General features: G+C 34.4%; 1 long non-coding RNA gene across 1 annotated transcript in view; it reads left to right on the forward strand.

Moving 5' to 3' along the window:
- LOC106616379 (uncharacterized) overlaps positions 1–26400 on the forward strand; it is a 384138-nt gene that overhangs the window by 224968 nt on the left and 132770 nt on the right. The gene's annotated exons all lie outside the window — the stretch shown is intronic.

Genomic DNA, 26400 nt, shown 5'->3' on the forward strand with positions numbered 1-26400 from the left:
TTAAATTTGGAATATAACCGTTTCTCATTAAGATGCTACTCATTTGTCGGAAAGGCCGATATCAGATCACTATAGCATATAGCTTCCATACAAACACAATCGGAATCAAGTGCTTCTTGGATCATTATCTAAAATATTAATTAAATCTCATTTCAGCTATATTTCTTGTTTTATTCTCTTTTTTTGCACAATAGACCTTAAGGATATATGATATGTGAAATCATACATATATAGTTAGGTTAATGCTTTTAGAATTTAAAATTACTCCGTTATGTCATATTTACATATTCCTATATATCTAAGAGACCCCTCAGCAAACAAAAAAAGCTTTGCTTACATATGTGCACACTTATCTACAATAGTTCCTTTAAATATTTTTGGCTTCCAAATTATTTAGCACAACATCGTCGTTGGTGAGCTCTTGGGCAAATTTCATTCCATAAAGATGCGACAGGAAAGTGTAGACTTCCGAATAAACACCAATAACCCTTTCATGAAAGCCATATAACTTTATGTTCATTTCATTTCCACATTTATTATTGTTTGGCGTGCAAACTATACACAAAGGCATAATTGGCACACGCATATATATGTATACAAGTATATGTAAATAAATTAGCATGAGTATGTGTGATCATGTGATATTTTAGGACTCTGCTTCAGTTCTGTGTGAATATTTTTTATAGTTCTCTCATAAATTTCGGTTAAATTTACCAAAAACTTTGACCCGAAATTCTCGTATATTGTTAATGTCCGAACAGCTGCAGCCATACGCGCAATTTATACACATATCACATGTACGTAGGTGTAAACGAAAGTATGTAAATATATGTTGTATGTACACCAGTGTTCAGTATATTAGTCGTCGATTTGTAAGGTTAATAAAATTTTTAACTTTATTTTATATTTGGTGATTTAAGAACTGAAATTAAAAATGTCGATAAATCGATTTTAAATATCGATACAAAATCGATAAACAATCTAAATAAATCGACTAAAGCTAAAATGTTAACACAGATTAGCATTCGAAGAGTGTGCAAACTACCATTCAAAACTTTATATGTAACTATTTACACTTCAATATATAGACGGTCAATGATTGATTCCACGCAAACATAGTTCACCAATGAACCTAGACTTTCTATGGACTAAAATTATACTGATTTGTGTTAGACTTGTCTCTCTAATGATCTTGTCATCTTATTTTCATTTAAAGGATCTTGAAAAACTATGTATTGTACCTACTATAAAGTCACCCAGGTCTATAAAGATCTGGAAGAACTATATTGATACCGGACTAACTACTCCATATAGAGTGGTCTTCATACATCTGATCTCATTATATAGGGTCGATTTCTTAAAACAGTCACGAGATATATGTATACAATATCGACACCACGCAATATGACAATTGTAACAACTTTTACGAAACTATTAAAAGGCTGAGCAGCCACAAGCCTGTTAATGGTCTAAAGTAATCTTTTCATCGACTTTTTGAAATAGCAAATAAACACATAACTGTATGGTATATATAACATATGTATATAAATACGATCCTACATATATATACAGTTACATATATATGTACACAAACAATAGCTAGCAATATTAGACGACAAAAAACACACACTGCATATACTTGGACGTTTTAGGCGAATGCTACAGTTTAACCCATTTAAAATGGCTCAAGTGTCTCTCTGTTGTTGTTGTTGTTGATTGTGTATGCCTCGCATTCCAGCGCTAACTTTGGTAAATTTTTGTTGTCGTTTATTGACTATTTTACGATTTTTTGTTCATAAGCTTCTTTGTCGTACACAAAAACCCCCTCTTCCTTTCTCCGCCCCAATACATCTAGCTTCACTCTAAGCTCTCGTTGTCGTTTTTGGAATATCAGAATTGTTAGCTTTAATGTGTTAGGGTTTGCTGCTTCGGAGCTAACTAACTAATACCACCACCACCAAAAGAATTACTTCATAAGAACAAAAAAATAACCAAGCGACCGTCCAAACTCAAACCGCTTGAACGCTAAGCGCGCTTTTTAAGTATGCAACTTTTACAAGAGAAATATTCAATAATGTTGCAGGTTTACGTACTTAGATATATTAATATTCGAGTAGGTTGTTGTACGGATTAAGGTGGTGCCGTTTGGCGCTGTACATTTTACGGAACGCCAATTGTAAAGGATAGCTGAGAGAAGACGAATTATATTGACATTGGCCTTTTGTCTTTTCAGCTTTCGTAAGACGTTTTCTTGTAGAAGAAACTGCTCCTAGCTTGTGGAAATTCTATTTCCATATAGGGTAATAACAGCTATAACTTCTACAATACTATTAGTCAATATTCAAATAACGGAATAGTTTTAAAAAGGTAGTGTATCTACATAAGTAGAACCTCCCTATTGAATTTACATATACACGAAGACATACTTACCTCGTTTATGAGTCAGTCTTTCTGTGCTGTCACTTTGTATGTTTTTGTTTTTCTTTGCGATCGTTTAAAACTTTCACTAGGTTTTCGTGTGCATAATTAAAAGAATTCTACAACTTTGACACAGCATAATCATATAACCTTACTGGGGGTTTCATTGTGTATTCCAATGTTAGAGAGCTTAATTTGGGTAAATTTGGAATAATTAAAGCGCAATTTTTTATCCAAAACTGCGGCGTTCATAAACTCAACCATAAACCAAGGTATGCGTGTGCTTATTGTCTCTTAAGTGCGCTTTTAAGTTTTTGTTAAATTTTAGGAAAACATTAACCTAGAATGATTGTAACGAAAAACTGTTTGACTTTAAAAAGGCTGCCAGTTGGGTGAAAAATTTAAGAGTCGCAGCCGGTTTTCCTAGGTTTTCTATTTCATTAACACTTTCAAAACTTGTACTGGTGTGTTTTTTGCAAGTGTTCAAAAATACTCAGTTTTCCACAAAGTGATGGGCATTCCTCATAATATTAGGTGACATGTATCGCTACTGTTGTGTCATTTCCGAAACCTATAAAAATATATAGTATTAAGAAGTTAATAAAAAATGAGATATTCATAAAGCAAGAAGTTGTGTTTGTATTTTTGATGTAAATTATTCTTTAAAAAATTTAAACAATATTACTGAGCTGATATCCTGCGATGGTATATAATATAAGTCTGCGTTCTGTCTAATTATCCCGATTATCGGTAGATCATATCTGATCTGAATATTTCAGTGCAAAGTAATATGCTTTTTTAAAGATCTTTTTGCGCCGGATTTGTAAAATCTTATTTTTGTATTGCTCATCGAGTCAAGTCTCTTCATATTAGCAAATAATTAAAATTTAATTTAAATTACATAAAATATAGCATTAGCTCACAGACGATGTATTCGATTCTCCACTTCTTTGATCGTTATGTTTTAACTCATCTGTATTATCAAAATACTTGTATGTAAAAGCAACAAAACAGTTATTCGATTGAACACAATAATAGGGTGTATGTAGGGAATTTCTTAAAATGGTATAGCTGTTATTCTATCGGTATTCGAATGTACCAATTTCTCTAAACTTGCTTGGTTGATTGTTCGATTGGCTGGTCTCCCAGATTTAATTAATAGAAAACTGCTAAAATCACTTGCAGTCAAAGTTTTTTGAAGATTTTAAAACTTTGCATAAAGTGAAAATCTTTTCTTGTTCGTCAAAGCGACTAAGTTTCATCACCCGGTAGCACAACTATAGCCAGAGAAAATACGATATCGGTTGAATTTTACTTGTAGTTTTGTTTTACCCGGTTGTTATAGAAGTCGTGACTGGCCGAGTTTAGAAAAATTGTAAAAAAGAAATTTTTATCAGTAATTCGATTTTTGATTATTAACTGATATTACACAATCAAAACAAAAAACGATTTTGCGCTGTATGCGACGACTTTTATAAAGAAATCCAGTGGACTACACTGGCGAACATGCCCCGAAGAAGGAGAAGACTGTTCCATCGGCAGTAAAAGGGGTTGTTACCATTTTATGGAGTTCACAAGATTTTCTCTTTTGAATACTTTCAAGGCTTCCACCAAAGTTGGAAAATTGCTGAGTCAAGTTTATCGAGTTAAAAGGAGAATATGTGAAGAGGTAAATTCCATTTTTCCAAAGTTCTTGTTTTTAGTATGCCTTTGCAATCACATTAAGTATGACACTAAAACTATATGAAATAATATCGGTATCTTGAAAAAAAATTCAATTATTAACACTTCCCGATATAGTCTTATTTGTAATTTTTTTCCTGTTGAACAAATCGATCAATTCGAACTAACTTTGATATATACAGTTTATACTTGTATGTTGCCCATCAAAATAATTTTAAATGCAGCAACTAACTTTATTTCCCACATTTACATTATTGCACGCGTTTTTAGCATGGTCACGCTTTTCTTTACTCACTTATTATAAATTTTTTATGGAAGAATAGAGGTTGTAACCAAATTTCGTCAACTTCATTTTGTAAATGTTGTTAAAACTTTATAGGCCGTCGCTGTAAAATACTCGCACCAGAAAAACAATAAACACTACGAGCATGCAAAAACAAATTCTTCACACAATTATAAACGGTAATCGGAAACTTGGAAATTACAGAAAATTTGACTGATACCAAATTGCTGAGCAGTTCAGATACAAACTCTTACATTTAGTATGAAAAGATGACCTAAGTTCGGGTAGAACAGAATATTTTATACTCTAGCAACTTGCAAGGATCCAAGCCGGGGATATACCTTCAGGTGTTGAACTAAACATTTATCATTCGTGAAAATTGTGCATGGATTACAATAAAATTTTTATTTTATTATTATATATTATAGGTCATAGACTCACTTAAATTATATTAATATAATAATCTTCAAATGAGATATATGTGAAATAAACTCAACATTTAAGATATCTTTATGAAACTTGGTACACATGTTTCTTGGTACCGTAAGACGATTTGAAATACAGTTGCAGATACTCCAATAATCAAAAGCAAATAAATTGCTATAACTAAGCTCTACAATAAGATACAAGACTTTTATTTGATATACAGGATCACATTAGGGAAGGGCATCTGCACTTTAAAACCTTTTTTAAAAGTGAGCGTGGTTCCGCCCCTTAATAGATTTAATGTGCATAACTCCTAAACCACTAAAGCTATAATAACAAAATTTACTTAAAATACATTTTTTTAGCACCACCTCTATCGACAAAGTGAAAATGGGTGAAATCGGGTGACAACCCGCCCACTCCCCACATAATGGTACTGTTAAAATATACTAAAAGCGCAATAAATCAAGCACTGAACACGCAAGATACATTAAATTTTATCTCTAGGATGGAATGAGATGATTTTATAGGCGCCGCGTTCAAAATTAGATAGTGGGTGATTTTAACTAAATTCTTCTTATATTTCCATGTTATATCGGATACAAAACTTCGTGCGAACAATACGTTTAAAGTATGCCACCTTGTGACCAAAAATTGTCTAAATCGAACCAAAACTGTTTAAGCACCTAGACACTGAATATATGGACCCCAGTGCGTATAGTTGACTTTTAACCGAAAACATCGGTCAATGTATATCTTACACTTAATTGAAATTCATATAGTAAATGTTGTTGTCAGTAAATAACTGAGGCAACAATTCCTACTTCTAATTATTAAAATATATAAAGAAATCTTAAACGAGTATACCATTTGACTTTGCGAGACTATAAAATGTTCGGTTACATCCGAACTTAGCATTTCCTTATTTGTTTTTATGTACAGTTTTATGAACCACTCATTTAATCCCGCCAGGTGCCGGTTTACGGACGAAAATAAGTCGGCTCGGCGACAGTGAATTTAACGTTATTTTTTAGTGCTTCTCAAAAATGGCCAATGCGTATTTTTCACGAACAAAACAGCACTTTATTGTGTGATAATTCTCCCAACGCGCTCTAACTTCTTTGAATTGAGTAATCGTGCGGACTTGTTTGGTGGCTTTGCACTAACACTACCCTATTTAGGAGTACCACGCTATTTTACATGGACTCAATCGAAGAAATTGATGCCCCGGCTGCAAGGCACACCAGTTGATGCATGCCCAAGTTTGTTCAACTAAAGTAATTTATGTCATGTGTATACTCGTACAGCCAATCCAAGGCAGTCTAAGAGCTTTTATATGTGACTGTAATGTCAACGCACCATTGATATTTCTTGATATGTATGTACATATAAAGAATATTGGTTACTTTAATAAATACTAATTTATTAACTTAAATAAAGTATATTTTAATTCTCTACAACCTTTCATTCCTCCTTCATTTACAAATACATCCCCCAAACACTTATATATATGTATATATATTTTTTGATTATTTTCTAAAAAAATAGTTGTCAAAAATATATTCACTAAAATTGTGTATGGCTAAACAAAGCTTGCCGGGTCAGCTAGTAGTTTTATAATATTTAAGAAAATTTGTTTACTTAATTTCATTAAAATATAATATCACACATTTGACCAACCTAAAGAGCTTAAATTCAGCTGGAAGTCAAAAAACCAATATACACAGTCAGAATACCATACACACATCGAGGGCAGATAAGGTTTGGGCTTGTTGCATTAACTTTTGACATTGACTTGATGACCGATATTTACGGTACAAAGTTAACCGGAAGTGAATGTCATATTAGTTATATGGTGACTAGGACAAGTTTTCACCCGATTTTATTTTAAACAAACCGATGCACCGTCATAAGAAGTTCGTAAATCTTGATATTAGGTGTATGGGGGCTAAGGGAGGTATTGATCCGATTAAATCCATTTTTGAAATACAGATACACTATTGGCTGGAATGGGTTATCTCCGAAGTTCAGTTATATATCTCACACATTAACCGGTATTCTAGGTAAAAAATCAGCTATAGGAACTGGGATCCACATATTCGGTATCTGTGGCTTGAACATTTATAATCCGATTTTGTAAAATTTTAGACCTGAGATGGCGTACTTTAAAGGCACTATTTGTGCAAAGTTTTAGCCTGATAGGTATATATATTATATAGGTATATTGAATTTGTATACTGGAAAGTGAAAGAAAATTTAAAGGTGTGTTATATGGAAGCAGGCGCGGTTGTAGTTCGAAATATAGACATATCATAATAATGTTAAGTACCAAGTTTGGTTGAAATCGATCCAGTAAATCCGGAGATATGTCATTCTACCTAAATGCGATATAGCTTGAATGCTTTTGGAGATATATAAAATAAAAGATTTTCAAACCACAGATGCCCTTCCTCCGATTCGCTATAAGGAATTGCAGAATATGATCTTACTTTGAGGTTTAGTTATGGAATTTTATAGGTTTTCTAGTAACGGCTTTTAATGAGAGTGGAAGTTGTCCATTTACGCCCATCTACAATACCAACCCTCCGTAGAGGACAAGGAACAAGTAGACAAAGTTTCATCAATATATCTCAATCTTTACTGAAGTTATCGCTTGCATGGATGGACAGATGGACAGACAGACAGTCGCTCGGAGTTTAACTCGTCTCGTCATCCTGGTAATTTACGAGGATGGATACGGCTCTATATCTATCTTGATAAATTTTAGGAATGGAAACAACCGTTAGCGAAACAAAACTATTATACTCTTTATCAACATGTGGCAAGAGTATAACCAAAGTACCAAAAAATTTAAAACCGCAAAAAACAACAAGTAAACACACATGGGCCTGTATATGCCAAACTGATAGTTGAGCTAGCATTGGCAGGAAAATAACGAAAGCCATTCGATAGTTCCGTTAAAGTGAAGCCTTACAGTTACGACTCTACATACACACATAAATACACTTCAAGGTTTCATGGAACGCTTCAATCAGTCGACGAGAGAAAATGAAAATGGCCAACCTGACAGCGTCAAATTTTCACAAACAATCTACACACACACACTCACACTTACATACTCTTGTTTGCTGTAATACACTTTGTTGTTGGTGTTGTGTGGCAACTATACTTCCGGCTTTTTTTTTGCATAACGCCAGCCACAACAGTAGTATCTCTGCGAAGAGGCTTACTGGCCTTTGGGCCTCAAATGTACAGACACATTCACATACTCTCATTCTGGTACAAATGAATACAAACTTGCGCACCGGTATTGTCTCATGGAGCATAGTGGTTGGCCATCAACCAATTTAAGCCACATGATATTGAATAGGCCTTATTGCGGCTTGGCAAAATTTCCAGCGCCGAATTTTTATTTAGGCGAATTCGATGTTGTAGATTGGGAGTAATGCGGCTGCGTTTGTGGCCACTTGTAGGGAGCTATCTTGGATAATATGCAAGTAGAGGTATGCCTGATAATTTTTAGTAAACTCTTATGTACCCAAACACATAGAAAAGAACCCTTTCCTTTCATGAACCTTTTAATTATATACGAAATCCAACAAGATAAGACAATATTTAATAAAATGTGTTTTTTATCAACTAAATAGACAGTGCCCACGTAACGGCTTCAGAGTTGGCGCTGACATTTACAAAATTTAAAGTTTTGCAGAGCTTAATATATTTTGAAACTAATTAAAACACTGAAAACAGGCTCAAATTCAGATTAAGGTGATTTAAGATATACAGACAACCCTCTTGAGTTAACAATTTTCAAGCAAAACATAAATTTTTTAACGGAGCAGGCATTAGCTGGCTTAGCATTTATTTGCCTGTCCACCTGCCCTATGTACAAGTTTTGCCTATCTTTAGAGACTTATACCTGAATTTTTTTCGTAAGTATATAACATTTGATAAATTAATTTTGATGTTTGAATGTTTTGGGTTCATTCGTGTAAGCTATAGGTTAAATCTTTTTTCGAAAATATTAGAAACACTAATCAAAAGAAAAACGAAAATTAAAAAAAAAATGTCCAATTGTTCTTAAACATAATCTAACTTAACCTCGATACGCTCGAGTCCGCGTTGCTTTAGTTTCTTACTTACTTGCTGAAAACAGGGTCGATGCATTTGATGTTATGTGCGTGCTGGCGGCAGCGGTGGTGGTGGTCAAGCGGGCAGGGGTTAACAGTATTGCATACAATAGGCGTTGTCGGTGCGTTATTTTCATTGTTTTTTGTGGTTGTCGTTCACGTTGTGTTCCTGTTCTCGTTTTATTAGATTTTGTAGTTACTTTTATTAGTGTTCGTGCGCTATTTTTAGACCCAGCACTGATGCAGTTCACGAGCCAAAAATTCAAATTAACGAGAAATGAGAGTTTGCCTAGCATATCGTTTGGTCGCTCGGTTGGTCGCCTCGAAACGTGCAGGGGTGCAATTAGGTTCTACGCTATTAGTGCATCATATGCGCACACACACGAAAACACACATACATACAAAATTCCTATGTTTTGTATATGTATAGGTGTTGTAAGATTTGTTTTGTCTTTTCTAACTGCAGTCCAAATACAGCAACAGACTGCTGCCAAAATTGATGCTGCTGCCTTGCTATACAGTTTTTTACAGCTGTATACAAAGAACATTATATAAAAATGCAGTATATACATGTGTGTTGGATGGAAAGAATGCAAGTTGATTGGAGGTAATATTTTGCTAATTTTTCTAACCACGTTGTTCGATAAAGACAATATTCACAGCGAATTATCTTTGTTTTGATTTTGAGCGGTCAGTTTGTAAGCCAGCTTTAGGCTATAGCTACATACATTTGTCAAATGACCAGCTTCCTAGGGAAAAGAAATATGTGCAAAATTCCATATCAATATATTAAAAATCTGAGAAACTAGTTCACGCATATGCAGACGGACATAAACCGACTCGCTTATCATTTAAATATATTTTATAGTGTCTCCGACGTTTCCTTCTGGGTGTTCAAAGTATAATTATATTTTCCACACACAAGCTATATGTATCATATAAAGTGGTTTCTAGATATATTAAAGTAGGTTTTGTAAGATCTGTTTGGACCAGAGTTTTTCGCCAAAACCATTGTTGGATCGAATTAAAACAAAAATGAAATATCGATGAAAATCGTTAAAAATGAATGGGGTCTCATTATGTCTGCCAATAAATGAGTCACATTATGCGATGATTGTTGCTAATAATAGAAGCACATTGAATACTAGATCGTCCGAAGCATTAAAGCTACCTAGTTGACTAAATTAAGTATACTCCGGACTTTAAACTGTTTTTCAGTAAAAATATCTTTAAATAATAAACTTGATTCAAAACTAAAATATACGTTTATATTCAGTCATACCTATAACCAAGTTCAATTCCCAGTCTGTACCAACAAATGTGCTTGTATGGTACTATGTTGTACCATTTACATTGGATGTGTGTCTTTTTCCAGGAACATATGGCCCCATACAAATATTAGCCTCTTTATATAAAAGTACAGGCCTTGCAACCTTACCTTTTGGCATTTGGCATTGGCACAATTTTTACAAAATGTTACAGAACTGCCAAAGTTACAACTAAGCTCGTCACTGTGCTAAAATAAAACCATATCAACGACAACAGGAAAAACGAAAATTAAGGAAAAGTAATAAGTACACTTACATACTTAAATATAGAATGGGAAGGAGTAGTTTGCCAGAACCACTGGAGTTGTTGAATTCTAAAACGGTTTGAGTAAGTTAAACATTCGACATTAGCTAACAATGTAATATTCATTTACACATGTATATGGGTTTACCAAATACCCGAAAATTTCTAAAATAGATGCAAAATTACCGTTGGTCTCATTTACTGTGGTGCTGGAACTGCAAATCCAAGAAATGTACTATTTCGTATTTGAATCTATTTCCTGAACATCGTCGGCTTTTGCTGGCGAAGAAAAACAATTTTGTTGTTTCACCAACACATTCTAACAACTACTCCAGAAACCTCAAATATTTCTCCGTACAAGTATCGGATACATATCCCTTATTAAGGCATATCTTTTGGGAGTTTTTTAATTACAAGTTGACATAGTTTAATTGCCATTAAACGTGTGGTTTCAAGCAATATTCTCGAGTGCAAATATTCACTTATTCGTTTGTTAAGGACATCCCAAAAAAAAGAAAAGGAAAATACCAGGGGAGAGATAGCTGCGTTATTCAACAGTTTATCTCACTTTCTATTAGCACTGAAGTGAAATATATGTTCAAGACCCAACGACATTTCTTGTTAAATGCTAGTATACCAACTTTCTGTATTTACTTATTTGCTCTTTTATTGTTTTATTGTGGAAGGTCTCATGGTCTGAGAAGTGGTTGTAATCTGCCAAGATGGTATCTAATGTTTTATATAGATATTCGAAAACCGAAATTATTTTCGTGTATAAAGGCGCACAGCCGCTCAATTGCGGCAACATGAAAGAAAAGATAAACGGTACAAACAGGGTTTAACTTGTATTTTTTTATTATAGAAGAAATTTGAAGCAGTTAGACGGCATTGAAAACCAAAATCAGGAAATAGCAGCGAACCACTCTGAATAAACTTGATTCAAAGGAGATGAAAGAAGTTGTGTCCGTTGGTGAGATCATGCCGACAAGTATTCGGAATGAATGCGAAAAGCTAATCATCCTTACTGATCAACAGCCAAGATTAGTCTTCTATCGAGCTTTTCTACATTGCTTCCAACCCTCAAAGTGTTTGTATTATTTCACACGCAACTGTATACAATGTTTTCGTAATAATTATTTAACTTGACAGCTTTTGTAAATATTTATTTTATTATTCGCTTTCGCCATTAAAGAGCTTTTAGAATTAATTTATGTAGCCCGAATTATCTATAACTGTCTATATAGTGTTTTGCAATGATATGCTAATAAATACATCTAAGTTTTATTGTTGTTGTTCTATGAGTAACTAATGATTTTGCAATGTTTTTTTTTTTATTTCAGTTTTATTTGTAGTTGTAAATCAACGCTGTTAGCCGGAATTACAAAATTCAGAAGGTTTGTTAGCTTGTTAAGGAGGATGTAATGGTAACATAATGGCCGCACGAACCGAATTTCAATATATAATATATCCATCGCTGGAAGGAGGTGAGTAGAATATATAATGTTTAACTAATTACAAGTACAGTGGAGTCACGATGAGTGGTGTCATACCACTTAGCTAAAGACGGGAACCCACTTCCCAATGTGTATGTGACAAAATATTATCTATATGTCATTTGAAAATATCCGTTTGGAAATTAATTAACTAAAATTATTGCTTAACTTCGGTAGAACTCAAAAATGCTTGCGATTGTATATATTGCATATTTTCTCGGCTTGTGAATTATACAGAAAAGTAGTTTAAATTAACTTCTGTAGAGGTTTACAAACCTTCTGAATATTTTCATGATTTATCATCCGAGAAAAAAGCTTGCAAGTCCAAAGATATGTAATCCCAATATTGAGTGATTTAAATTTTTGATGCCTATTGCTATACTAATAACTCCACTTTAGGCTGACATGAAAACAAATTCTGTAGTGCCTTGAAGGTATAAATATCAATAGACGTAAGCATGCAAATAATATGATATAGAAATGCCTAAAAGAATCTCGAAGAGTAACCCCGAAATTTGTTTCTAAAACTAGACTCTCAAAAAGTAGTATAGCAAAAATTTCGAAAAGCAGTCCAGGAAATCATCCGACTAGACAAAATAAATACTGATTTAGAAAGTTAGCTACTTTTCAGTTTAATCTTAGCGGTTTCTGGATTGTCTGCAAAAACATATGTATACTGACTTCTGAAATAGCACTGCTGCAGAGAAAACTTAAGGCTTATTGCAGAGAGGCTTAAGCGTAGACATGTGAAAAGCCCATTGTATCTACTAGTTTAGTGTTGCCAAGTGTAATTAAATTATATGTTATAAAAGGTCAACTAGCTCACATATTGCAAACGCGCACGCAAAAGTTGAAAATTTGTAGCAACTTTTATCGTTAGGTTTTCCAAAAAAAAGGAGCCCAACCGCAGTCAAACTAGAATCTACACAATTATTTGCTTTTCATTAGTCTATAAGAGTGTAAATTTCAACAAGGGGAAATGAAAAACTCCGAGCAAAGTGTGTAATTCATCACCAAGGCAAAGCCGGCGAGCAACAGTCAACTGCGGGTTCGTTAGCCAAATGGTTTCTACTGCACTATACTTACCGACTTCCGTCGCTGGTGATACGAGTTTCGACAGTTCAGAGTTTCAGCGCGGAACACCCGCAACAACCAACGGCTTTCGCGGCCATCGGCCACTCACAAACGAGGAGCTCAGATCACACAGCGTTACTGAAAACTTTATTATTGCTATTATTTGCCACAACCGACCAAAGCTATTTAAATACCGAGTCCCATGTGCACAGAGTCATTAGCTATGGTTGTATGTATGGATGAGTGTGTGTGTGGTTGTAGTTAAGTATGTAGTGGAAAAAAGTTATACCACGAATCAGCAAATGAAAGCAACACAAAAATTTAACAAACAAGTGAATTTATGATTCACAGAATTTGCACTCAAGCGTATAACTTTGCCAATATTGTTTATTTTCTTTTGTATATATTTTTTACTTTCCTTCCTTTGTATTTTTAGATGGCAAAACTCATATGCTGCCGATCAGTACAACATCTATGCACTGATGCGCAAAAAGTTTATCACTGCCGCACCCATCATAAGTTGACACAGGACGCCGTTGTCAGCAGCAATATGAGCAAACTTCAATTGACCGGAAAATAAATATAACAACAACAATACCAGTAACGAACACGGGCTATGTAGAAGAGCAACAGTCATGATATGGCCACGCGACATTTAGTTTATTGATACCCTAGTGTTTATGTTTTAGCTGAATGTTTTACGTATTAAGCACTTGCGAAACGAAGTTTATAACTCAAGAATGAAAACATATTGCATTAGTCATCTAAAAACATTCATGACATAATTGATTTTTTAGATGCTAAAAAACTCTAATTTGTTTGAGGAAAAAACGTCAAAACTGTGCAAATTCTCACAAATTGAATTACCATAACGTTACCAGTAATATTAATGTACAATTACAAATGTAAAGTATTATTGCAACTATATACAGTGTTGTGTAAAGTATTAGTACTACTTCAGTGAGCTTTAGGGCAAAGTAAGTTAATTCGGTTGGTTGTAAGCCACATATAAAGATTTTGACATCAAGTGTGGTGCATAGATCGCTTCGTCAATATATGAAAGTCCATCGATCCAAGAATTAATTTTGACAAAGAAGTTTTAGGGGCATTGATAACTTTGAGCACATAAGTCGCCCGACTTAAAGATTGCCGTGTACCAAACGCCATAGTTACATATATCTATGTTGGATTTGATTATACTGTTGTATGAAGGTAATAGGGCATCGATGTGTTAGGACGGAAGGGCTATTGATTAATAGCACAAACATCTTGAAAAAGGTTGTGCTTACGAATTATGCCAAATTATTAAATCTGAAGCAGAAAGGCTATTTATACTATCAAAAGGAAATAAATCTTCCATTTAGGTTCCTTAGGAACTGAATGAGAAAGGCTTAACCACTAAATCAGAGAAAATTCGTACAGTTCTGCAAGAACCGTATTGTAATTAATATATCCATGGATAATAATTGACCAAAAGCCTATTAGAGTTTGTAGAACTTTCTTATATTTAGAATAAATAGAATAAAAGTTTTCTGAACACGTCGGATATTTGGGCTGAAGTTAGCTCCTACGTAGTACATGATTTCATTGCTATAAGAGGACGATCATCATATTTCCTAACTGTAACTTATGAACTGTTACTCTTTTTAGCGTTTTACCTTTGGATGATATATCTTTATACAAACATACATTTGTACAGTATGTACTAAAGGACATAACATATGTACTTCAAAACTTCGACGTCGACTAATTTTCGGCAATCTGTCGAGATTAGAGATTACAAATTAAACCAAGTGGAGTATTTTTTTGGCTGGATTTTTTTATACCCTAAGCAGGGTATACTAAATTTGCCACGAATTTTGTAACACCTAGAAGGAAAACCCTATAAAATATATACATAACTGTTCAGCGTGACGGGCTGAGTCGATTTAGCCGTCTGTCCTGTCCTTCAATTTTGGAAATTTCGATCTGAAATGATCCAATGTTTGAAAATAAACTCCATGCAGAATTCATTTTTAAAACTATGATCGAAACGACAAATTTTCGCGGTATCAAAATCGCAGTTGAAAACAAATTTAAATCAAATTTGCTTTACATTATATAAATTTGCTTCTACTTGATTATAAGGTATTTATTTAAGAGAGCAGTAAATATGTGAGTTTCATAACTATTTCGTTTTGAGCAGTTCGTTACTCTAATCAATTTATCCATCCAATATCTCGATTATGAACCGTTTCCTAATTTATATGTTGCATAAACCGACTTCTGTAGAGAGAAAACAAGGAAAAATTGTGTGTACCCTTTGCGACTGTTAAAACTAGTAACAATAATTTAAGATGCTTTCATTCGGCAATGGGGGTTCACTTTCTAATACTTTTATACTCTAAACTCCGTGCTTTTTTTTAGTATGACAAACTTCCTATAACAACCATATAGACGTTATAATATACACTTTCGGACTATAATATATTAATTATTTTAAATCAATTTCGCGCAATAAAAATGATTGGAATTTTTATGATGCCTTAACCGTATGGGTATGTTATCTTTTTAGTTTGCAGCATTTTGGGTTCTCCAAACCAAAGTTTTCTTTGAATAAGGGATAGTCAGCCTTTACGCTCCGGTGCGCGTGTCCGTCTACTCACCATAGTACCTCAGATATGGTGCGGAAATGCCATGGTGTAGAGGCACCATCACTCTGAAAGGCGTATATTACCCATTTGAACATTTAAAAAAATTTAGAAATAGGGAAGCTTCTCATGGAATTCATCAACTGTTCGGAGCTTTAGCTTCTTACATAGAATATCTTGAACAGTAGATTAGGCGCATGATTATCAGTATACCATATTTATTTAACATTTAAGAACATGATTAACAAATTCATATCTATTAAAGTGGCATATGTTGACTCAATTTAAGAAACATTTATACATTTTAGTCCCCATGCTTGTCTACATTACTCTTGTGCTCATGTGCCTTTGATTGTAAGTTAATTGTGACAATTAAGAAAAATATAGCATACTAAACGTTCATTGGTTTCGGTGGCTTTGCACAACAACATATTATTAGAAAAGGTTTAACAAGAGGCCACTGAGTGAGCCTAGTGGTTTCATTGAAGAATTAACGCGCGATTGCCGTCACCAACAACTTTGAATATGAGAAATTGTGGAATGAAATAGTTGTCATGCAGCACCATACTCTCACTTGCACGCGCACATAATTGATAGTGAAGTTAGCTGTAACTCATATCATTGCATTGAGTGATGTACGAGGGGTATGTCGAAAATATAGCAAATCTCTGTTGGTATATCCCACACACTTGTGGTGATGTGTTGGAGTATAGAAAAGCTTGAAATATTTTCGAATTTTATTACCAAATCCAAACACAGCTACATGATAATAGATAGTTGTGTATACGCACTCTTGCCGGAAATTTAGATCGGGTTCGGCTTGAGTTGGAGTGGTTAACCCTCGAACCCTACACTATCTGGTATATACAATGTTCCCACAAAGGGGTTTCATAATATTAAAATCCATAAAAATAAAACATAAATTTTATGAAGAAAACGTGCTTTATTTATAAAACTTATGACAAATGGATATCATAAATCAGCTTTTTAGTTACAAAAAATAAATCAGTTAGAACACTTTTGGCATATTTTTACTTGGTGTTCCAAGCAAATTGGAATTTTACACATGTTGCACCTAGTCTTGGATGGACAAGCATAGGTTTTTAGGCAAACAAGTTCGACAATCCTTTATATGAATGCCAACTTCATTCAATAGCCCACAGCATAGGCACATTGGCATTGGCCAACGTTTTGTTTTTGGTTGAATAGACTATTTTTTGAAAATGCATCAAACACATCGACTCTCGGCACATCCAAAACTTTTAGCATCCCTTGTTTCCTTAAATTCTGTGATATCTCTAGCAAGCTCATACCATCATCGCTACTAAAGGCATCTTAATTCATATTTTCTTGACCATCTACGCACTCATAATGAAATATACATACATATAGAGAGAAAACAATATAAATTTTGAAATCTGTTTCGCTATAGTATTGCGAGTAATATTTTATAATAATACAATAATAAATAAATAAATACTTTGTTTGATGTTTTTTATGTTACAACATAACTTCAATAATTCAAAGTTTAACCCACAATCATTTTATTTATATAAGCATGTATGTACTGTAATAAGAAAAAAATCGAAAATTACAATACAGTAAATAAACTTACGGTGTTTCCACACTAGGGTGCCACAAGATCCAACGACATACGTACACACGTCTATACCATCTGGCTGTCGCCGCGTTACTGACCAATCCGAAGTACATGACCACAAGGTTATATACGCGGGACGTCAAATTCATGCTATAAAAATCAATAACATAATTTAAAGAATCAAAACGTGTGGGGTGCTCCAGCAGAGCAGGGTTCTAGGGTTAAATACTCGTATATCCTTTTAGAAGTTGGGATTATCAGAAACTCAAAGGTTTCTTAATAAAATATCTCTCAGATTTAGAATCAAGATAGTTTTCTTTTTCGTAATTCCATGAGGTAATATCTTTCAGAACTGATTACAACTTTAAAATTGTAAGACTTCAGTATTTGCATCCCTGGAGACCACACAGCGTCTTTAGTGGCTATTCACATGGTTGTGATAGTATTACTCGTCAAGTTACTAAAGCTACTCTTTTCTATTGCTCGACATGTTTAACTTACGTGCTCTGCATCTGCTCTTTCTTTCTTATGCTGCAACTTATTGTTGTTAAAGCCTTTGTTGTTTCTGTCGTTATTGGTACCTTCTTGGTACGACGGGCGAGTATTTTGCATAACTCCCATTTTGATGTTATGCACGAAAGGATACGAAAATTAAAATCATCGTTGTGCATACTCGAATTTTTCAATGCATCCATCTTAAAACGTACAGTAACGAGAACACCGACACATACAAATTGGTTGAAAAGCTTCTGAGCTCGAAATGAAAAAATACTGTTTTTGATACGAAATATATTTTTTATTCAATATTAGCTCTCTAAACTTCAATACACTTATTCCAATGATCCTCTAATAATGTTATGCCATCCCTATAATAACTTTCCGGAAGCTCTGCGAAATACCCCGGTTGTAATAGTTTCTTCATTCGACGAAAAACGCTTTCTACGAAGGAATTGTTTCAGGTTTCTGAAGCGCTGGTCGCTGGGAGCCAAACCTGGTGAATCTGGGGAATGTTCAAGCAACTTGTACTTTAAATCGTTGAATTTTGTCATTGTTAAAACATCTTTGTGAGCAGGTGCATTGTTTTGATGAAACATGATTTTTTTGTGCTGCAAACCAGGTATTTTCTCATGAATTTTTTCATCCAGCTGATCCAAAAGCCTGCAATAATATTCAAAGTTGATTGTTTTACCTTTCTGCATTCCTTTTGCATTCCAAAAAACTGATGTCATAACCTTCTTTCTTGATCATTGTGACTTCACCTGCTTAGGAGCTGAACAACCATCGTAAGTCCACTGTAAACATTCTTGTTTCTAATTAAAATTATGGTGGTAGATCTAAGTCTCATCCACAATAATTAAAGCGGAGATTGTTAACACTAACTAACTAATTTCCAAACAGCTTTTTCATATGTAATTCTCAATGCAAAATATAAAAAACGGTTCATCTGAGATGACTATAGCATTAGCAATTTCACGCTTAGTCAAACTTGAATGTTCACTAACAATATTATGAAAGTGCTCAATGATTTCTGGCGTAGTTGCGGTGTTTGGTCGTCCTTCGCGTGGATCGTCTTCAAGCCTAGACCGACCACGTTTGAATTCACTAGGCCATAATAATAATTCAACGGTGCGTTTTGAAGGGTAGGACCCCTTATGCACTTTTAACAATTGTTTATAAATTTCGTTTGCCTTTAAACCTTTTAAAACAAAGAATCAAGCGTGATATTAAATTAAATTTTTCCATTTTAAAAAAATACTCGGACATGTCAACTTCAAATGGCTTGTAAACAAAGATTAAATAGACAGAATGAATTGTAACTTTGCATGTGTTCTCACGACAGATGTACCAACTGGAAAAAAAAAAATATATTTTAAGCAATAGTACTATTCTTTAGTGAAACCAACCAACTTTTCAACCAACCTGTATGTTTACAACAACTTAGAAGCCATCAACGTCCGCCTAACTAAATAGCAAGTGGCACACCAATGCCCTTGCATCGATGTGATGTAAAGTTATAAGAAATTTTGAGGATGCTGCGGCTGACAGCTTGAAAACTACAGCTGTTAAGTTCAACTAATATTGTGGACGTAGTTAATGGCTTATATTGTAGTTTAGGCAAGTTGTAGAAGGCACACATATGTATTCCGTTATATGCGGCGACAATAACAAAAAAATAACCTACCTAAACCTAAACCTAACTTTGAGTTTGAAGAATTTTGAATACTGTCAGAGCGAATTCTATGAAAATTGTACTTCTTACACAAAAGTGTCAAGCGAAAGTAGCTCTTAGTATAGAACTTGTGAAAAGTTTATTGGGCAATGTCTACTTGTGTGTGTATGAGAAGATTATCTTGAACTCAAAAATAAAAAAAGAATTTACTAAAATGGTAAACTTTTACCAGACCCTCGCTAACAATTTTGAATTAAAGTTTAAAGTTACAAACAGTAAATATCTTAAAGTTCTATAGAAAAATTGTATTCACCGTGAAAGGAGTCTCCTTAATGTCATATATTCCATCGATCATTTTGTTGAAACTGCCAACAAACCAACTATAGATGTCTAATCGTATTGTTGATGGGTTAGTATAACGCATAAACTCACAAGATATATTCCTGGCGACCTTTGAATCGTTCTTCTAACATAATATAGAAAGGTAGGCGGCTGAAAATATTAATAGTGTTAAGGACCACAACAACGAATCAAACGCAGTTATAGTTCCGTCGATTCTGTCCCGGTAATTTTGATATTGCATCACGTTTTAAAAAGCGAGTTACACCATCACGTATGCACTGTTTCAGTTGTCCAATCGCTGCTGAATCGATGGATCTATTAAAGCGGGTAGTACTATTGCTGAATAGTGAAGTTGTCATTCAAAGGAAAACGTTCGTGGTGGAATCGCAAAGGGTGGAAAATCCTGATTACAGCTCAGAGAGGATTCGCCATGTGTTTCATAGTATTACCAGGTAATTATATGAAGTAAGTATTCGTTCAGATAAGGCGATCTTTGGCCAATAGTTGTGCTCCATCAGGACAGCGTCAGACCGCACACATCGATTGTGATAACCCAGAAGCGTTCACATGTCTGCTTAAAACTCTTTTTTTATTTCTTTGCTTAGCTTTTTTACACACCTGCTAGGTTACTCATCCATATAATCTCTTCCTCGCGCTCAGGTATGCCATATGTGCACATGATGCCGAAAATAATTGCTGTTTCGGGCAAGACCTCTTTTCTCAAATATCCTGTCGCAGGAAATCCAATCAACAGCATCATCATAGAGAAAGGAAAGCGAGCATACACAAGTTCATATTTATTAATTTGTAAGTTCAGATAATTATGCACACATGAACTATGATGACTGCTCAGTGTTACTGCTCCGTCGTCGGTAGGTTCCAATGTGAGGAGGCCCTTGCGAACAAAATTCTCTTTCTGCCGGCATTTCCACTCAACGAGTTTATGGCATATTGTAAACAGTATGAGTGTTGCATGCGGCATGTGGCAAGTAATGCATTTGTGGTTTTGCATGTTTCGCAGGAACTCATATGCACATATTAGAGCGGTCCGCAAAGTGTTGAAAGAAATATTCACTCGAGTATACTCAAAAACCCATGTACCTCGAAGTTTCCCAATACACTTTCATCTAACTTGAAGCTTAATCCGAAAATTTCTGCTACGTTTCGACAGAGCAAATCTACCTCAACCTATGCGTCAAACTTTTCATGCTAAGTCGAGTTTTATTCACACCTTACTTCTTGTTATTTTTTTAGTGACGGACCAACTGAATTAAATCAAAGTATATGAAGACCCGAATCTTTATCTAAGTAGACTATCTTTGACAAGTTCTTAAACTTAGAACTACTCTCAATCTATATCTGAGAATCTAGGATCGACTTAGTTTTGAATTACAAGAGCTGACTGGAGCTCACCAAAGGTCACTTCCACTCTTAAGATGCTTAATGTAGGTTTTTAGAATCAAAACATTTTAATTCAAGAATTTACTGAATCTTCGTAAAAAAATACGCTACCATTCGTTTGACATTCTACACAGAAATAGGTCATATTAAAAGCACTGACCGCAAAATATGTTAGAAGCATATTCTCTGTCTAGGCCATATATTATACCGTAGTTAAAAGAATGACAGATGATCCAGGAATATATGACTTTACTTACCATTCACAATTTTCTTATCATCTTGGTTTCAACTTCTTGCTCAGTAAAGTTTAGCAGCTCAACTTTAAGATAGGATTTTTGGTTTATAGCAAGGGTGAATGGGTCTCACAGGACATACATCAGTTGTATAATTTTATAACCATACGTTAGCCGCACTACACGGTATCGTCACTATTGTAAAATAAATTTACTTTCGTGTAGTACATTCTCGTAGACTGCAGTTTTTAGAAAGGAAATCGTGCAATGAAATCAAAGAATACTTAGAGGATGTATACAGTGACTCTTCCACTTCGTTGGTACCTGTCAAAAAAAAATACTTTACGAGTTTCAGCGAGATCGTACGCCAGTTGCTGATGAGCATTGTTTTTTTTCACGATAAATAATGCGACAAATGTCCACGATCTCATATTGACAGACTGTCGAATGAACATAAATAAGATAGCTATGACAGTATGCAACTGAAACCATTGACGCCACAAACTCGGTGGACAATTGGACACGGGAAACTTGATTGATCCAAAAATAGAGTACCTATGTTGAGGAAGAAATGTAATGTTCACAAAATTTTTGTTTTGCTTTTGTAAGTTAAATAATTGTTTGACCACTGTTTTATAGGAGTAATTTCAGCAACACTGAGAACTCGAATTTACATTATTTCAACTTAGGCCATTTATTGTAGTTATCCTACACCCTGTTGTCTCTTACATTTTGCCATGCACCATTGCAGAAGGTACAACCAGGCAGTTAAAGGACATACTTCATTACCTTAATAATGTTTCCCTTTAAAGATGTATGAAGAGGTTTATGATTTCCCATTTGGCTTCTTGCCTTCTGTTCTCCAAAATTGTAAACTTTGTCCGGTTGCTCTCCTACACCTATTTAATAATGTCAGTGTATAAATTTTATACTAGCTGCTTGTTCAATTCATCAACACCTACGCTTTGTGGACTCGTTGTGATATTTTTTTTAACCTAATCAAGTTATTATGCGAATGAAAGAAGAAAACCATTATCATTAAAGTAAATTTATGATTGTAGCTAATTCTTCATAAAACCAACCACCCTAATATTCATTTCAATTTATAAAAGCACGTAATTGTTTTGTTTTATTGCGCCACTCACTTATACATCTACATTTTCTTTATAGATGGCGTCAGATTGCCAACGAATATAACACTATATATATTCAAAACGACATCCTACTCATCGAGAATGTGTAACGTACCGTCGATCAGGGTATCTACACTTGCATCGCCCACCATAAGCACAACTACATGGCGCAACGGTCGGTGGAGGAAAAACTTTTGGGTGAGTTAAAGTTGCAGTTCATGCGGGTATTTAAATTTGCGGCCCATGCTGAACGTCTGCATATACGGGAATTTCACCAAACTACAAGTAATTGTAGTTTGTCTGGAGTAGTTAATGAAAAACCTCAAAGCGATGAAATGTGTACGCCGGGCTTCACATGAATTTTGGTAAATTTTAAAACTCGTATTTAGAACAATTAAAAAAACTACGAAAAAATACAGTGAACCCCGAAAGTACTACACACTGCTTGTTAGAAATCGCCGAATTTAATAGTTGATGGTTTGGTGTATTCGGAAAAGTTACTGCAAACTACTTTGTGTTTAGTTTAAATGAATGCGAGTATAGGTGTGGAGAGTTGCCGATAAGTGTTTTACATTCAGAAACTTAGAACAGGAATATCTTTTAAAAGAGTGTAACGTTTAATGGCCAATAAAACTATAGTTCATGGCTAATTCCATACGCCATCAGCAGTAGCTTCCCATAAAAGTTAAAATAATGCCAAGCGACGAAGATACCTTCTGACTTATTAATAACATAGGAGGAGATTAACTTACGATGCATTATCAATTATTAATATAATCAATGAAAATAATATGTATGCTTTTTTTTAATTGTTCACAAATTACAAACAAATATAAATAGTTGAAGGAAATAAACTTAGACTCAGTTTTATTGTTATATTTTTGTTCGCGTTAGCTAAAATTATGTTAAAACAAGTAAGGGAAGGCTGAGTTCAGGTATGACCGAACACTTTATACGGTTACAACTTGCAAGAATCAGAGCCGGAGAAATACCTTCAGTTGTTGTCAAAACTTTATATAAAGAAATGTAGCGAAAAGGTTCAACTTCATTGTTTGACGAAATGGTGAATGGATTACAATCGAATTTGGTATCATATTAATTTATTTAGAAGGTCATATCCTCCCTTAGCTTTATTACTATATTTTACTTTCCGTCAGTGAAAATTATACTAAAATCATATGCGGCATAGATATGGAAGGGCTAATTGCATTAACTTTTGAGATTGCTCAGGAATTCTTGAGAACTTTTTTCAAGCCATTTTATAAATATATAAATATAAACATGTATTATATATAGAGTCAAGTCAGCCGGACATTTCAAAATCCTGAATATCAAGCATATGTTATGGGGGCTAAGACTATTTTAGGCACAAAAATACACTGTTATTAGCCAAACACGCTCTCTCAATGCCATTCAATTAACTAGCACATTATCTGATATATAATACTATATGTAATTCAAGGTCAACTGGAAGTTCGATTTTTTTGAGGGCTAAGGGAAGTATTGACCTGATTAAACCCAATTTTGACACAAGAGTATATTATTATTTTCGCTGAATTTAGATACACTATATCTCACAGATTGACCGATATTTTTAGCAAAAACTCAGCCGTAGGTCCTGTGGTTCACATTTTCGTTATCTGGGGTCTTTAATAGTTATGATCCGATTTTGACAATTTTTAGACCTGAGATAGCATATCATAAAAGCAATATTCGCACAAATGGCACAAATGCTTGATTTGTATTTTAGAAAAAGAAAGTATCAAATGAAATTTAAAGTTGTGTTATATGGGAGGTAGGCGTGGTTGTGGTGCGATTGCGCCCTGTAACATGGGAACGTTAAAATAGTCCTAGGTACCAAATTTTGTTGAAATTGATGCTGTAGGTCCAGAAATAAATATGTTATTACACTTAAATGTGGGGGGTGCCACGCCCTTCGTCCAATTTTGGCATCTGCACCTATAAAGCCCTCTTGTGCCATCCTATATCTACAATTTAATGTCTCAGACGCATTTAGTTATTGATTTCTCGCACTTTTAGTAGTTATTTGACAAAACCATTATATGGGGAGTGGGCGTGGTTATTATCCGTTTTATCTATTTTCACATCCGGGGATTTTCGCTTTCACCGCACGCAATGGAAAAATTACGCGCTTATATTTGCCTTCAGTTTAGCGGTGTTCAAAAGAAAGAACCACACAGCAAAAGCATCACACACACACTCATACACCAGTCACACACTAAAGCTATTTTAATTGTTCACCTGCATTTTTCATGCTTTGCTGTGCTCTCCTCTCCTGTTTTTTTCACAATTTTCAGTACTGCTGTTTTTATGCTATACCTGTATTTTTTACCGCTATCTCTTTGTCTTACCTCTATGTGCAGCTCTCGTCTGTGTGTGTGTCTGCACATATCCTGCATACGAAATAGTTTACAATCATTTTTTCACAAATACAGACACACACACATACGAAGGCTGCCTTTTATATTTCGGGATTAGAGAATAAAAATAAATATTAATAATCAAAAGTCGTTTTATTGTTTTTAAAAATGTTTTCCATTAAGATGCATACACCTTTTGACGCGTTTTAACCAATTGTCTTTCCTCTTAATTTATGTACGGGAAAAAAGAAGTCTTTCGGTACCAAATCAGGACTATACGGTGGATGACTCATCACGTCAATGGTTTAAGTGTTCAAAAATGCAACTGTTTCTGTTGATGTGTGATTTCTTGCCTTTTTTTTGGAGAAGAGGGATCCGTCTCTGGCGGTTGGTTTTCTTAATTTCTTGAAGGACAACTGGCAAACAAATAGTTTTGTCCCACTCGGAATTTACTGCTTTGCATTGCGACGATTCATCACTTGTCAAGATGTCATCGATATGTTTCCAAGCACCACAAATGACGATTTTTTAATATTCTCTCCACCAATCGACAAGAGCCTACTTTTGATCGATTGACAAATTGTGTGGGATCCAACATGAGCAAATTTCTTGTACAGTCAATTGTTCATGTAATATTAAATGTGTGCTGATAACACTAATGCCTATAGTTGTCTTAATCTTACAATATTGCGATAATGGAGCTTCATCGCCAAAAATTTAATTAATTTAATCGATACCTTGCTGCTGAGTTAATCCACGTCGAAAGTTGTAAAAAATAATCGCGCGATTTATTTTCATTTTTTGGCCGAGATGAATATTTTAAGTTGCTATAAATAACTCAAATAGCGCTTGTGTGTCAAAACATTCCGAGATGTATACCATCAAAAACGTCTAAGTTTACGACAAAATTGTGAGTTGCCGGATTTCAACACTATGGTTGCCAAATTCTAGAATATTAAATTGATGTATTGTTAAAATGCAATGATGAATGTTAACTAAGATTTTTGTACACATACGCATGGAAGTATGCCTTCCATAAATAAAACGCACAAACAAAAAAAAATTGTGTGAAAACAAATTAAGTTCAAATAGCTCACATCAATATGAAGCTATCAAAATTCCGCAATTTCAAAAGGCAATAAAATGCCTGTCGTCAACCGGCAATGTTTGCATAAGCACCTACTATGCAAATGCAAATATAAATCCAATTCCGTTCCGTTATACTAGCCACCAGGTGCAAAGTTGTTTTCGTCAGGTCACCCACGTGTCTGTGAGTGTGTTCTCACAACAAATTATACTCCTTCAAATTACGGTGGTACTTCTTCTTTCATCACCATACTCGTATTCTGACGTTTTTGATTTCGGGTTCCTTACTCAAACACTTACCCATAACTGCATACTTTACGAGGAGTGTTTGATAAGTTTTATATT

This window comes from Bactrocera oleae, chromosome 3 (genome assembly GCF_042242935.1).
Source record: "Bactrocera oleae isolate idBacOlea1 chromosome 3, idBacOlea1, whole genome shotgun sequence".
Classification (NCBI taxonomy): Eukaryota; Metazoa; Arthropoda; class Insecta; order Diptera; family Tephritidae; genus Bactrocera; species Bactrocera oleae.